The sequence below is a fragment of the Pseudophryne corroboree genome, chromosome 3, assembly GCF_028390025.1.
Source record: "Pseudophryne corroboree isolate aPseCor3 chromosome 3, aPseCor3.hap2, whole genome shotgun sequence".
NCBI lineage: Eukaryota > Metazoa > Chordata > Amphibia > Anura > Myobatrachidae > Pseudophryne > Pseudophryne corroboree.
Genome location: NC_086446.1, coordinates 105,577,072 through 105,589,317, shown reverse-complemented (window position 1 = coordinate 105,589,317; position 12,246 = coordinate 105,577,072). Strand labels below are relative to the sequence as shown.

At 47.5% G+C, this 12,246-nt stretch overlaps 1 protein-coding gene across 2 annotated transcripts in view; it reads right to left on the bottom strand.

Moving 5' to 3' along the window:
* The window catches only part of LOC135054908 (oocyte zinc finger protein XlCOF22-like), a 39,219-nt gene extending 28,124 nt beyond the window's left edge, over positions 1-11,095 (bottom strand). For both annotated transcript variants that reach the window (XM_063958373.1, XM_063958374.1), the window contains exon 1: positions 10,765-11,095. The gene's annotated coding sequence lies outside the window, so the exon portion shown is untranslated. The remainder of the gene's footprint in view (positions 1-10,764) is intronic.
* Positions 11,096-12,246: the final 1,151 nt, after the last annotated feature.

Here is a 12,246-nt window from a genome sequence, read left to right as displayed (position 1 = left end):
TGCCGTCCGGGAGAGAGGTGCACAGCTCAAGAACATATCAATGCGGGAGTACACATCATGCGGATTGGAATAAAAAGTGTAGTCCCTGGTGGTCGGATTAAGAAAACGCCATACATCGAACAAACCAGCCTCGGCCATACCCCTGTGTAGTACTGAAGAGTTTGGGGTTCGGCCACTACGTAAGGGACCGGATCTATCCATGTACGTGAGAGCCATATTGAAGTCTCCACCGACAAGTGTCTTACCTCGTCTATATGAATAAAGGTCGTGGAAAAACTTGCGGAAGAATTTAGATTGGGCCGTGTTTGGAGAGTACAGATTAGCCAAAGTAACCTCCTCGTGTCCAATTTTTCCTCTCACCATTACATAACGACCTTCAGTGTCGCATTTACAGTCTAGGAACTGGAAAGGAACGGATCCTCTAACTAAGATCGCTACCCCATTTCTTTTTGCAGCATTATTGGAGTACCATGCCATGGGAAATTGTTTAGATGTCAGGGAGGGATGGGAGGCCGATTTTAAGTGTGTCTCCTGTAAAAAAATCACGTCGCCTTTTAAAGTTTTAAGAGACCTGTGGAGATGAGAGCGTTTCTGGGGGGTGTTCAGCCCCTTAACATTGATGGACAGGCACGTTAGCGGCATAATTGAAGAACGAAGAAGTTACTGGAAACCGATAGGGCCCCGGACTCTGCTAAAGTGAATGAGAGTGAGGGGAGGGAGAGAGAGAGAAGAGAAAAAATAATAATTTACAATTCAACACACAAACAACAGTATAAAATAAATGGATATATCAAACTGTGAATGCAGATGCGTCAACTTACACTCAAACTGTAGCAAGAATCTAGAAAGGGAGGAGAGTGACAATAAACAAAATGAGAAAAGCAGACGTAGTATCCAAAAGGCAGGATACCGGACTGCTAAGATAGAGCTCTAAAAAAAAAGAAAAGGGAAGAGCTCACTGGTGGGACACAAATACAATGGAACAGATGAGGGTGTGGACCCAATATTATTGGTAATATCTCTAATCCCTAGATACTGGGGGAGGAAGTGTCAAGCCAAGGCGCTGACACCCCCCACCCAAAACTAATCTGTAATAAAGAGGGCGGACCTTCGATCAGATAGCAAACAGTATAAAAAAAGTAACATTAATAGATCAAATGGCAAAGTCGCAGAGCAGATCGATAGCCAGAGGCAGGCCCCACGGTGTCTCGGAGTAGGGATCTATTCCCATGTCCCATCCATAGGGCAGTGCCTCCGAGCCACCGACCAGAACAGCGAGATAAAAACATAGCGATACAAAGAGTACATATATCTGAGGGAAAAAAATAATTAAAATAAAAGTAAATTAAAAAACGGTTCGAAGATAAGGTAAATGGGCTTTCGTATATGAAACAGTATCTATTATAAAGTCAACAGAACATCTGAGCAAGAGTGAGAACAAAATTATTTAAACTAAACATTGGTAAAAGTTACATTTTAAACATGGGGAGCTTCACATCTGAGATGTAGCATCGGGGGACAGGTGAAGTTTTCGAAGCAGCTTGTCCCCGTCCTCAGGAGAGCGAATGATATGAAGTTTGCCACAATGAGGCGAAAAGGAAAACCCCAGCGGTATTTGTAACCATTATTGCGCAGTGTAGAGGTAACAGAGCGCAGGTCACGCCGTTTAGCGATGGTCACTGGCGACAAGTCTTGGTAGATCTGAATCCGGGAATCTTCGAACAGAATGGAAGTCAAATTTCTGCATGCCATTGTAATACTGTTCTTAATCTTGAAAGACAAAAACCGGAGGATAACATCGCGAGGAGGATCAGAGTCCTTTGGTTTAGGCCTCAGGGCACGATGAGCTCTCTCTATCAAGATAGCAGATTCCGAGAGCGACGGGACCAAGTAAAGAAACAGACGTTTGAGGTAAGGTTCCAATTCGGAGGCCGACACAGATTCAGGTATATTGCGAATGCGTAAATTATTCCGCCTCTCGCGATTTTCGCTATCCTCAACCTTATCCTTAAGGAATTCCAATTCGCCGGATAGGTAGCTCATGTCCTCACCCACTTGTTTGCGGAAATCCTGTTGTTTTTCCATTTGTGATTCCAGTGAGCTGGTGCGGGAATCCAGAGCCGCCAGGTCGGATTTCAATTCACCAATCGCTGACTGGAGAGCGGAGGTAAAAGAACTCTTAAGGTCCAAAATCATATTCTGGAGGGATTGAATATCCGCTTTGGTTGAGGGTGACTCCGTCGGATCCATGGTAGGGGTGAACAGCCGAGAGGACGGGGATGGAATTTCAGCTGGCTTTTCCCGGCGTGAGAAGTGTTGTGCAATATCTTGTGAAGTTCCCGTTTTTTTTGCTCGGGTGTTCGCTCTGCTCATAGTATCTGATGAGATAGAAGTGCCCGTTTAGGAAGTGATTACAAGAAAGATCCACCAAAATGTTGCGGGCTCATCAGATGATTTGGGTGGGGGGGAAGTCAGGCACTTGTGTGTTTACATCATTCAAGGGGTCAGGGCCCCAATAATCTGTTAAAACAGTGACAGGGATCCACAGGAGAGCGTCCTGGAGTAGGTGAAATGTAGTATAACAAACACCAGCAGGGGGCTCTGAGAGACAGGTTCTGCAGGGTGCACTGTATTTACAGTAAAAAGAGGAGTGAAATAAGAATGTACAGTATAGTGCTGTGCTTGCAGGTAGTTATTTGCGCAGAGCAGATGTGCTAGAATTATTCCCTGCTGAAATAGAGAGCTGTTTCCTTTACAAGCACAAAAGGGACAGCACAGTATAGGGAAGCTGCTTTGCCTCCTCCAAGATGGCCGCCGGCAGTAAAATTTAGTATGTCCCTTCAGTGGATTATTTTATAATAATCGTTGGCAGGGGTAGGGACCAGCCGTCACCCCCACTGTCTTTAGTAAGACCCCCCTGGTGTGTGTGTGCGTCGGGCGGGCCGCTCGTATAAGCGCAGCGCTCGCGCTGCACTCACTGCCTCACCCAAGATGGCCGCCGCCACCGGACCTCCGCCGCTCGGTTCAGTGCCGGACCCGCAGCTCCAGGGGCTCTTCTCGCCGCTTCTACTGCTCGGCGGGGACCCCCAGGTAGGAGAGGTGCAGTGGGGCAAGCCGTGCAGCGGCTCGTGACGGCCGGTTTTCGTCCGATCTCGGGCGGGGGGAGGGTTCCAAATCGAGGCCCCGGCTGCAGCACGAGGGGAAGGCCGCAACCTGCAAGCACAGGACAAGCCTGTGCTCCGGCTCCGCAGCTCACCCCCAATGTACACAAAGCAGCAAGGGCTGCAATAGGAAGTTGCAGGAGGGGGACAAACAATGGCAGGGCAGCCAAAAGGGGGTAAAAGGGTTTAATCTGGCAGGAGCTCCCCTGGGACACGTCTTTCTAGTCAGGACACTAGCCACGCCCCCCTAAAATCCTGGACACTTTAAAAGATCTCAGATTGAATTGTTTTCCAGTACACCAATGAATATAGGCTTGCCATATTCTATGATACACACGGGCCGAAGAAGGCTTTCTTGCTCTAAGCATAGTTTGGATTACTTGTTTCGAAAATCCTTTAGCCTCTAAAATAGAGGTTTCAATAGCCACGCCGTCAAAGACAGGCGATCCAGATGACTGTGACAACAAGGACCCTGCATTAGCAGATCTGGACGTTGAGGGAGCAGTATCGGTGCTTCCACGGACATTCTCAACAGATCTGTGTACCAATGCCTTCTTGGCCAAGCTGGAGCTATTAGAATCATTGCTCCTTTTGCTTGTTTTATCTGTCTCACTACTCTGGGTAACAGAGATATTGGAGGGAACAGATATGCCAGCTGAAACCTCCATTCTACTGACAGTGCGTCTACAAGGACCGCTCCTGGGTCCCTGGTTCTTGATCCGTACCTCGGAACTTTGTTGTTTAGACGAGACGCCATAAGGTCTATCTCCGGTAGACCCCATCTGTTCACCAGTGTCTGAAACACTTCTGGGTGTAGTGCCCATTCGGTTTCCTGAATGGTGTGCCAACTGAGAAAGTCTGCTTCCCAGTTTAGTACACCCGGGACAAATACTGCTGACAATGCTGGGAGATGGAGTTCTGCCCATTTTAGAATGGGAGTTACTTCCTCCATCAGTCTCTTGCTGTGAGTTCCTCCCTGATGATTGAGGTATGCTACTGCCGTTGCATTGTCTGAGCGAATCTGGACTGGTCTTCCTTGCAGACTGTCCTTTTCCTGAACTAGAGCCAAGTAAATGGCCTTATTTCCAACAGATTTATTGGCAGGCGACTTTCCCTTGCAGTCCATTTTCCCTGGAACCATAGGCTTCCGAGTACCGCCCCCCAGCCTTGCAGGCTGGCATCTGTTGTCAGGACTTGCCACTCTTTTATCCAAAAGGGTCTCCCCTTGTTTAAATGGTCTGTCTGTAGCCACCACGCTAGAGACCTTTTTACGTTTACTGGAAACTTTATCATCTGCTTTTTTATCGTCTGATGATTTCCGTTCCATTTGGTAAGAATAAGGTGCTGCAACGGTCTGGAGTGGAATTGCGCATATTCCACCATGTCGAAGGTTGATACCATCAGACCCAACAGTCGCATTGCTGCATGGACTGACATTGTCTGGGATGCAACGCTTCCTGAGCCATGACCTGCATCTTGACTATCTTTTTCTCTGGTAAGAGAACTTTCTGTAAGTCTGAATCCAATATGGCTCCCAAATGAACCATCCGCTTTGACGGATTCAGGGACGACTTTTCCCAATTTATGACCCACCCGTGTCTCTGTAAACAAACTATTTTCTGTTGAAGATGGCTCAAAAGTACATCCTGCGAATGTGCTAGGATTAACAGGTCGTCGAGGTATGGGAATATTCTTATCCCCTGTTTGCGCAGACAAGCTGCCATAACCACCATGAACTTGGTAAACACCCTGGTTGCTGTAGCTAGCCCGAAGGGCAGAGCTTGGAACTGAAAATGTTCCTGGAGTATGGCAAACCTGAGGTAACACTGATGCGACAGTGCTATAGGCACATGTAAGTAAGCATCCCGTACATCCAGAGATACCATGTAATCTCCCGGTTCCATAGCCAACATTATGGAGCGTAACGTCTCCATGTGGAACTTTGGGATCCAAATGTATTTGTTCAACATCTTCAGATTGAGAATTGGTCGATATGACCCATTTGGTTTCTGGATTAGAAATAGATTGGAGTAAAACCCCTGTCCCCTTTGTGATGGAGGTACTGGGACAATCACACCTGACGGCAGTAATTTTTGGACTGCTTCTTGCAGGGCATTGGCCTTCGACTCTATACGAGACGGGCTGGTGCAAAAAAATCTTTGAGGAGGCTGCCTCCTGAATGGGAACCCATACCCCTGAGATACTACCTTCTGCACCCAAGCATCTGCTGTTGACTGTTGCCATATGTGTGCAAAATGAAGGAGTCGGCCCCTAACCCTGGAATCCTCCAGGCGGAGGCCCGTCTCTTCAGGCTGATGGTTTCTGTCCAGGCTTGGAAGCTGGCTTTTTGCTAGCCCACTGCTTCCTACCCCTGGATTTAAACTGGGGTTGCTTAGGCTCCTCTTTAGCTTTCGCTTTGCTTTGCCAACGAAAAGAGCAAAATTTTAAACCCTTGGACTTAGGGTTATAGGTAGCCGGAAATCTGACCTTTTTCGATTCAGCCTCTGATTCTAGGATATCCAATAAAGGTTTTCCAAATAATATATACCGACAAAAGACAATGCTTCCAATTCTTTCTTGGATTCCGCATCTGCCTTCCAGGTACGTAGCGAAACTGCTCTGCGAGCGACTACTGTCAAGGCTGAAGCTTTAGAAGCAACTGTACCTACATCAATTGCTGCTTCTTCCAAATACTGGGCAGATTGTCTTAAACGTCAAAAACGATCCTCTTGTTCCCTAGTAGGAGAAGGGATGCCATTCTCTAGTTCCTCTATCCATTCGCCCATTGCCTTTGCTACCCAGGCCGAAGCCATAGCAGGTCTTACCACTGCTCCTACTAAAGAAAATATATTTTTCAAAAGGCTATCTACCCTTCTGTCTGTGACATCATTTAGTGAGATAGATGACAGCGGTAAAGCAGATTTATGCACGTGTCGCAGAACATGTGCATCTACTTTTGAAGGAACTTCTCTTTTCGAACAATCCACAGCTGGAAATGGATAATAAGAATCCCATCTTTTAGGAATCTTAAACTTTTTACTGGGCGCCGCCCAAGACTCATCCATCATTTCCGTCAGCTCCTCTGACGCTGGGAATTCAGCTTTCACTGACTTTGTTCGTTTAAATACAGGTGCTTTAGCTTTTAACACTGTCTTGGCTGGCTCTTCCAACGAGAGAACAGCCTTCACAGCATTAATAAGTTCAGCTACATCTTCTGAACTAAAGCTCTGCGACTGATCATCATACGGAGTATTCGAATCTATTGTATCATCATCCGATGTATCATCTTGTGTAGTCTGCCACACAGACATATCTGTCTTAGTCTTACCTGTCCCTTGGTTGCTTGTAGAGGCTACTGGAACCAAGCCATAGGAAGGGAGCTGCATGTATGGGTTCATAGTGTAACCTAACCCTTGAGGTGGTGCTACCGGAGTTAACTTGTCCGCTATAGAAGATAGAGTCTTTGCGAACATAATCCATGGTGGCTCTGTTGGTGGTTGAACCAACTCCTGTTTTTTACTTCGCTGAAAAGCGAAACAGTTCGCACACAAACCCTCATAAGTGACCAATTGATTCATATCAATTACCCCTGACTTACAAGATAAGCATGTTAGGGCTGTAGGAGTGCTTGATAAATTCTCCTCATCACTTTTGCCGCTCACAGACATGGTATTAACCTGTTATTTGACTACACAATTTGTGACTGAAAATCACCCTATATGTCAGTATATAGAGGTGAGATCAATCTGACCACAGTGCACCTGATTTGAGGGTCAGAACAGGACTGACATTACACAGAAAAGTCAGCACACATACTAGCAGTCAGTCACATGTTAAAGCATTAGACATTGCCATATGAGAATACAACCTCCATAACAACTTATACATAAGTAGGAAAATTGTACTTCTGTTTTTAACTGGTTCTTTTTTCAACATAACATGCAGAAAACACAGTAATATACAGGTCTCATATGCAATAGGTACTAAAAATTAACTATTCATACTAAGAAGTAGAGAGAATTTTTAGTACTGTATACCCTGCCTCCGGAGAGCGGGATACAGGGAGACTCACCACACTTCCATATCCAAGCAAATGCGCTCGTAAGACGCTGAGTGGATTCAGACGCTACTGATATACACTGCCGCTCTTGATAACTGATAACGGACACGGACGCTCACTGACGCTGAGCGACTTCCACGTGTAGGCAGACGCTAAGACCTGCGACTCGGTCTGGGCAGGATCTCTAGTGTACACAATCGCAGCGTCTAAGCTGCGACCGAGTACCCTCGTGGTAGCGTCTGAGCCTGAAGTTAGGTCATTCAGTTCATGAAATGAGAGACAAGCGGGAACTGGCCATGAACTCGGAGGGGCGGCCAGGAGAGCGTCTGAATCCCCCTGTTGACTTAAACTCCCAGGATCGCGGCCTCTACCTAGTCCTGGCGCCTATGATCCCCGGAGCGTAGCGCTGTCGCACTCGAGATGTTCGACGCATCAAAACACTGTTTGTAGTCTCCATCAAATCAGTGTAGCTGTGTCCTGACCCCTCTAGTAAGAGGAAGTCCATAGACTCACCGTCTCCCCATGTTCCGGCCACAGCCTGGTTACGTCTGCTGGACATGCTAGAACATCCGACACAGACGCCCGTCGAGACAGCACTAATACCCGAAGGTAAGCGTTGTTGCGACCCGGTGGGGAGTTGTTGGAGCGACTCTTACTAGTATGCGTTTAAGACGCTGTTAAGAGAAGTCACTCAAAAAAACAATATAGTAAGTCTATAAAAATAATAAAAATATTGAGGCTGCTATATCAGCAGCCCTGCGACCATGCGGCTTCCTGCCGCACCAAGCAAAAAACTGATTTGACTGAGTCAGTGGGCGGGACTATATGGTGAAGGCCCCAATGCATCCTGGGAGGCCAGAAAGCTCGTGACCGTGTTGGTGCCATTTTCGCTGTCGCTCGACAATATCCCAATGTTATCCTGTGGATAATCCTGTGGACCCAGCCAGAGAAATTAATAATTTTTTGATGATAAGGGTTAATACCAGTGGTGCAATTATGCGGGTATGCTCGGGTACAGAGTACCCTTAAGAATTTGGCAGCGGGTACGCAGTACCCACTAGCACACACTTTGCCATTACCACAATTATGATGTGCCACAAAGTAACAAGACCATGGTGCTTGGCAGCATGACGGCTCCTCCCACTTTGTCAGGGTTACTGGGAGTGCGACAGTGGCTTTATTTTCCTGTTATAATGGAGGCATTACTATTTATTGTTATTAAATTGGGGGCATTACTATATATTTCTATTATACGGGAGGTATTACTATATATTTTTAGCCTTGCCTCCAGATTCCCCCCAAAAAAGGGGCTGTCGTATGGCCAAGCCGCTAGTGTCATGTAGCCACTCCCACTATCAGCATGTGGCTACGCCCCCTCATAACACATGACCACGCCCATTTTTCAACACTCAGTACCACTAAGAAAAATATTTCTACTTGCACCACTGGCTAATACCATCTCACAGCTAACGGCGTATTGCAAGTAATGTCACAGGAAACATAACATGTCATGCTTTATTGTTTTAACCGTTTGTCCTGTATAAGATTAGTGGAATGTGGATTTGACAGATAGTCGGGAAAGACAGACTTCCGCTCAAAGTACCTGATTCTTCATGGGCATGTGAATCTTTGCGGGAAGAGAGAGGAAGTGCTTCATAATGTTTATTGGGTCCTTAAAAATCAGAAGCGTACCAGAAATAAGGGATACAAAATGCTTCAATGAATAGTCCAGAGCTTGTAGTGCAGTAATCTGGGTTGTTAGCTACGGTTTGATGACTGAATTTGGACTGTAAAAACAACCTTTACTGCGCCTATTAATGCGTCTCAGGAAAGCATGCGCCAAGCACACGCCAGCGAGTTTCCTCACAGGTTTTATCACTCAGAGAGGGAGATGTACTAAGCAGTGAAAAGAGTGGAGAAGTGAGCCAGTGGAGAAGTTGCCAATGGCAACCAATCAGCTGCTCGGTATAATTTTATAGTATGCAAATTATAAATGTTACTTCAATGCTGATTTGTTGCCATAGGCCACTTCTCCACAATTTTCACTGCTTAGTACATCTCCCCCTAAGTTGGGTAGGAGAGAGTTAAGACTTCAAAAATAGAATCGGGGTGACCCTGTTAACAATGGTGGTCATTCCGAGTTGATCGCTAGCTGCATTCGTTCGCTGTGCAGCGATGAAAAAAATGGCACTTCTGTGCATGCATATGCGGCGCAATGCGCAAGCGCAACGTACTATTACAGTGATGGCTAACCTTGACACTCCAGCTGTTGTTGAACTACACATCCCAGCATGCCCTGCATCAGTTTTAGCATGGCCAAATAACAAAACTGTAGCAGGGCATGCTGGGATATGTAGTTCAACAACAGCTGGAGTGTCAAGGTTAGCCATCACTGTACTATTACAACAAACAATGTAGTTTCACACAGGGTCTAGCGAAGCTTTTTAGTCGCACTGCTGACCGCAGAGTGATTGACATGAAGTGGGCATTTCTGGGTGTCAACTGACCGTTTTCAGGGAGTGTTCGGAAAAATGCAGGCGTGGCTGGGTGAACGCAGGGCGTTTGTGACGTGAAACAGGAACTTATTAGTCTGAAGTGATCGCAAGCGCTGAGTAGGTTTTGAGCTACTCAGAAAATGCACAAAAAAACTTTGTAGCCGTTCTGCGATCCTTTCGTTCGCACTTCTGCTAAGCTAAAATACACTCCCAGTGGGAGGCGGGAAAGCGTTTGCACGGCTGCTAAAAACTGCTAGCGAGCGATCAACTCTGAATGACCCCCAATATTCTGACTTAACATTGCAAATTGTCAGACTCCAGTGTGGCCCATCGCTCTGGGGGATGCGGTTAACATCCCGACTGTCAGGATCCCGGCAGTCAGGATACCTATGCCGGAATCCTGACACCCGGAGAAATGCCGGCAGTCGGATTACCAACACAAGCCCAGTATTGGGTGGTGGTCCAAGCCCTCACCCGTAGGGAAATATAATAGTGTGACGACTGAAGGTCGCCAGCAGGCCCAATGCGTGGTGAGCGCAGCGAGCCCGCGAGGGGACGCGCTGCGCTCACTGCCGGGATTCCAATATCAGTCTCCTAACCACCGGGATCCCATACCGATCCCCCTCTGTACCTTCAGGTGGCACTCACAGTGGGTGGATGGATGTCTTGGCCAAGCCGCACAAGTAGATGTAGTCAGTGACAGCTGCAGAAAATCAGCCCAGCCCCAATGTACAAGGTGCAGCAGGGTGGCACAGTGAGCCCATCATCTCATCACAATGTTCTTATGAACTTTTAAAACAAATTCACAATATTTTCCACATGCCTCTTAGAGGAACTCTTCTGCCTGACACTGACTGCTTTGTGCATGCTGCATAATAATCTCTCAGCTGTAGCCTGCGCTGTTGGCAGGGCTTTCCCAGTGACTGTACTGTTTGCAGTGTGCATGTCCCCTGTGTGTGCACCATGTGTGTAATGTGCAGGGCAGTCCCGGTGGTATCCCTGTGGGTGACATCAGTGCAATGAGGGGGCTGACTCTGGGTCTCCTCACCTGCAGCAGTCACTGGCTGGGATGGATGCAGCAGGGAGACACTGATGCTGCTGGGCTCTGCAGCTGTCACTCCCAGCAGCAGCAGCAGCAGCAGCTCCTCTTTGTCTCTATGATGTCACTCAGCAGCAGCAGCCGGAAGTGACTAGCCGGAAGAAGGAGACGCCGTCACTCTCTCTACAGCCCTGCTGATCCCAGCTCCGCAGCGGTGATCTGTTGCACGACGGGTCGGTAGCCTACGATCCCTGGGGGCATATGCTGCTGCGGTGGCGCCGCCGGTGCTGGCTGGCTGCCCTGCTGGCCGTTCAGTGCGGCAGGCGCAGTGTGCGCATGCGCGGTGAAAGCGCACAGCCATCATTCCCAGCATGCACCGGGCTTACTACAGCCTCGCACCCCCAATGTTACACACTATAAACACACATCTACGTCATTCTATGTGTACTGTATGTTATTCTAGAGATCTCCACATACGATGGTCACAATGTATCATAGTCACCAATATTGCTGCTGTATTGGTTTTATCACAAGAAAACCAAGAAAGTTTGCTACTGGATATAAACAGTGCTGTTGTATGGGGAATATATACATACACTGCTCATAAAAATAAAGGGAACACTAAAATAACACATCCTAGATCTGAATGAATGAAATATTCTTATTAAATACTTTGTTCTTTACATAGTTGAATGTGCTGACAACAAAATCACACAAAAATTATCAATGGAAATCAAATTTATTAACCCATGGAGGTCTGGATTTGGATTCACACTCAAAATTAAAGTGGAAAAACACACTACAGGCTGATCCAACTTTGATGTAATGTCCTTAAAACAAGTCAAAATGAGGCTCAGTAGTGTGTGTGGCCTCCACGTGCCTGTATGACCTCCCTACAACGCCTGGGCATGCTCCTGATGAGGTGGCGGATGGTCTCCTGAGGGATCTCCTCCCAGACCTGAACTAAAGCATCCGCCAACTCCTGGACAGTCTGTGGTGCAACGTGGCCCAGATGTGTTCAATTGGATTCAGGTCTGGGGAACGGGAGGGCCAGTCCATAGCATCAATGCCTTCGTCTTGCAGGAACTGCTGACACACTCCAGCCACATGAGGTCTAGCATTGTCTTGCATGAGGAGGAATCCAGGGCCAACCGCACCAGCATACAGTCTCACGAGGGGTCTGAGGATCTCATCTCGGTACCTAATGGCAGTCAGGCTACCTCTGGCGAGCACATGGAGGGCTGTGTGGCCCCCCAAAGAGATGTCACCCCACACCATTACTGACCCACTGCCAAACCGGTCATGCTGGAGGATGTTGCAGGCAGCAGAACGTTCTCCTTAGCGTCTCCAGACTCTGTCACATGTGCTCAGTGAGAACCTGCTTTCATCTGTGAAGAGCACAGGGCGCCAGTGGCGAATTTGCCAATCTTGGTGTTCTCTGGCAAATGCCAAACGTCCTGCACGGTGTTGGGCTGTAAGCTCAACCCCCAC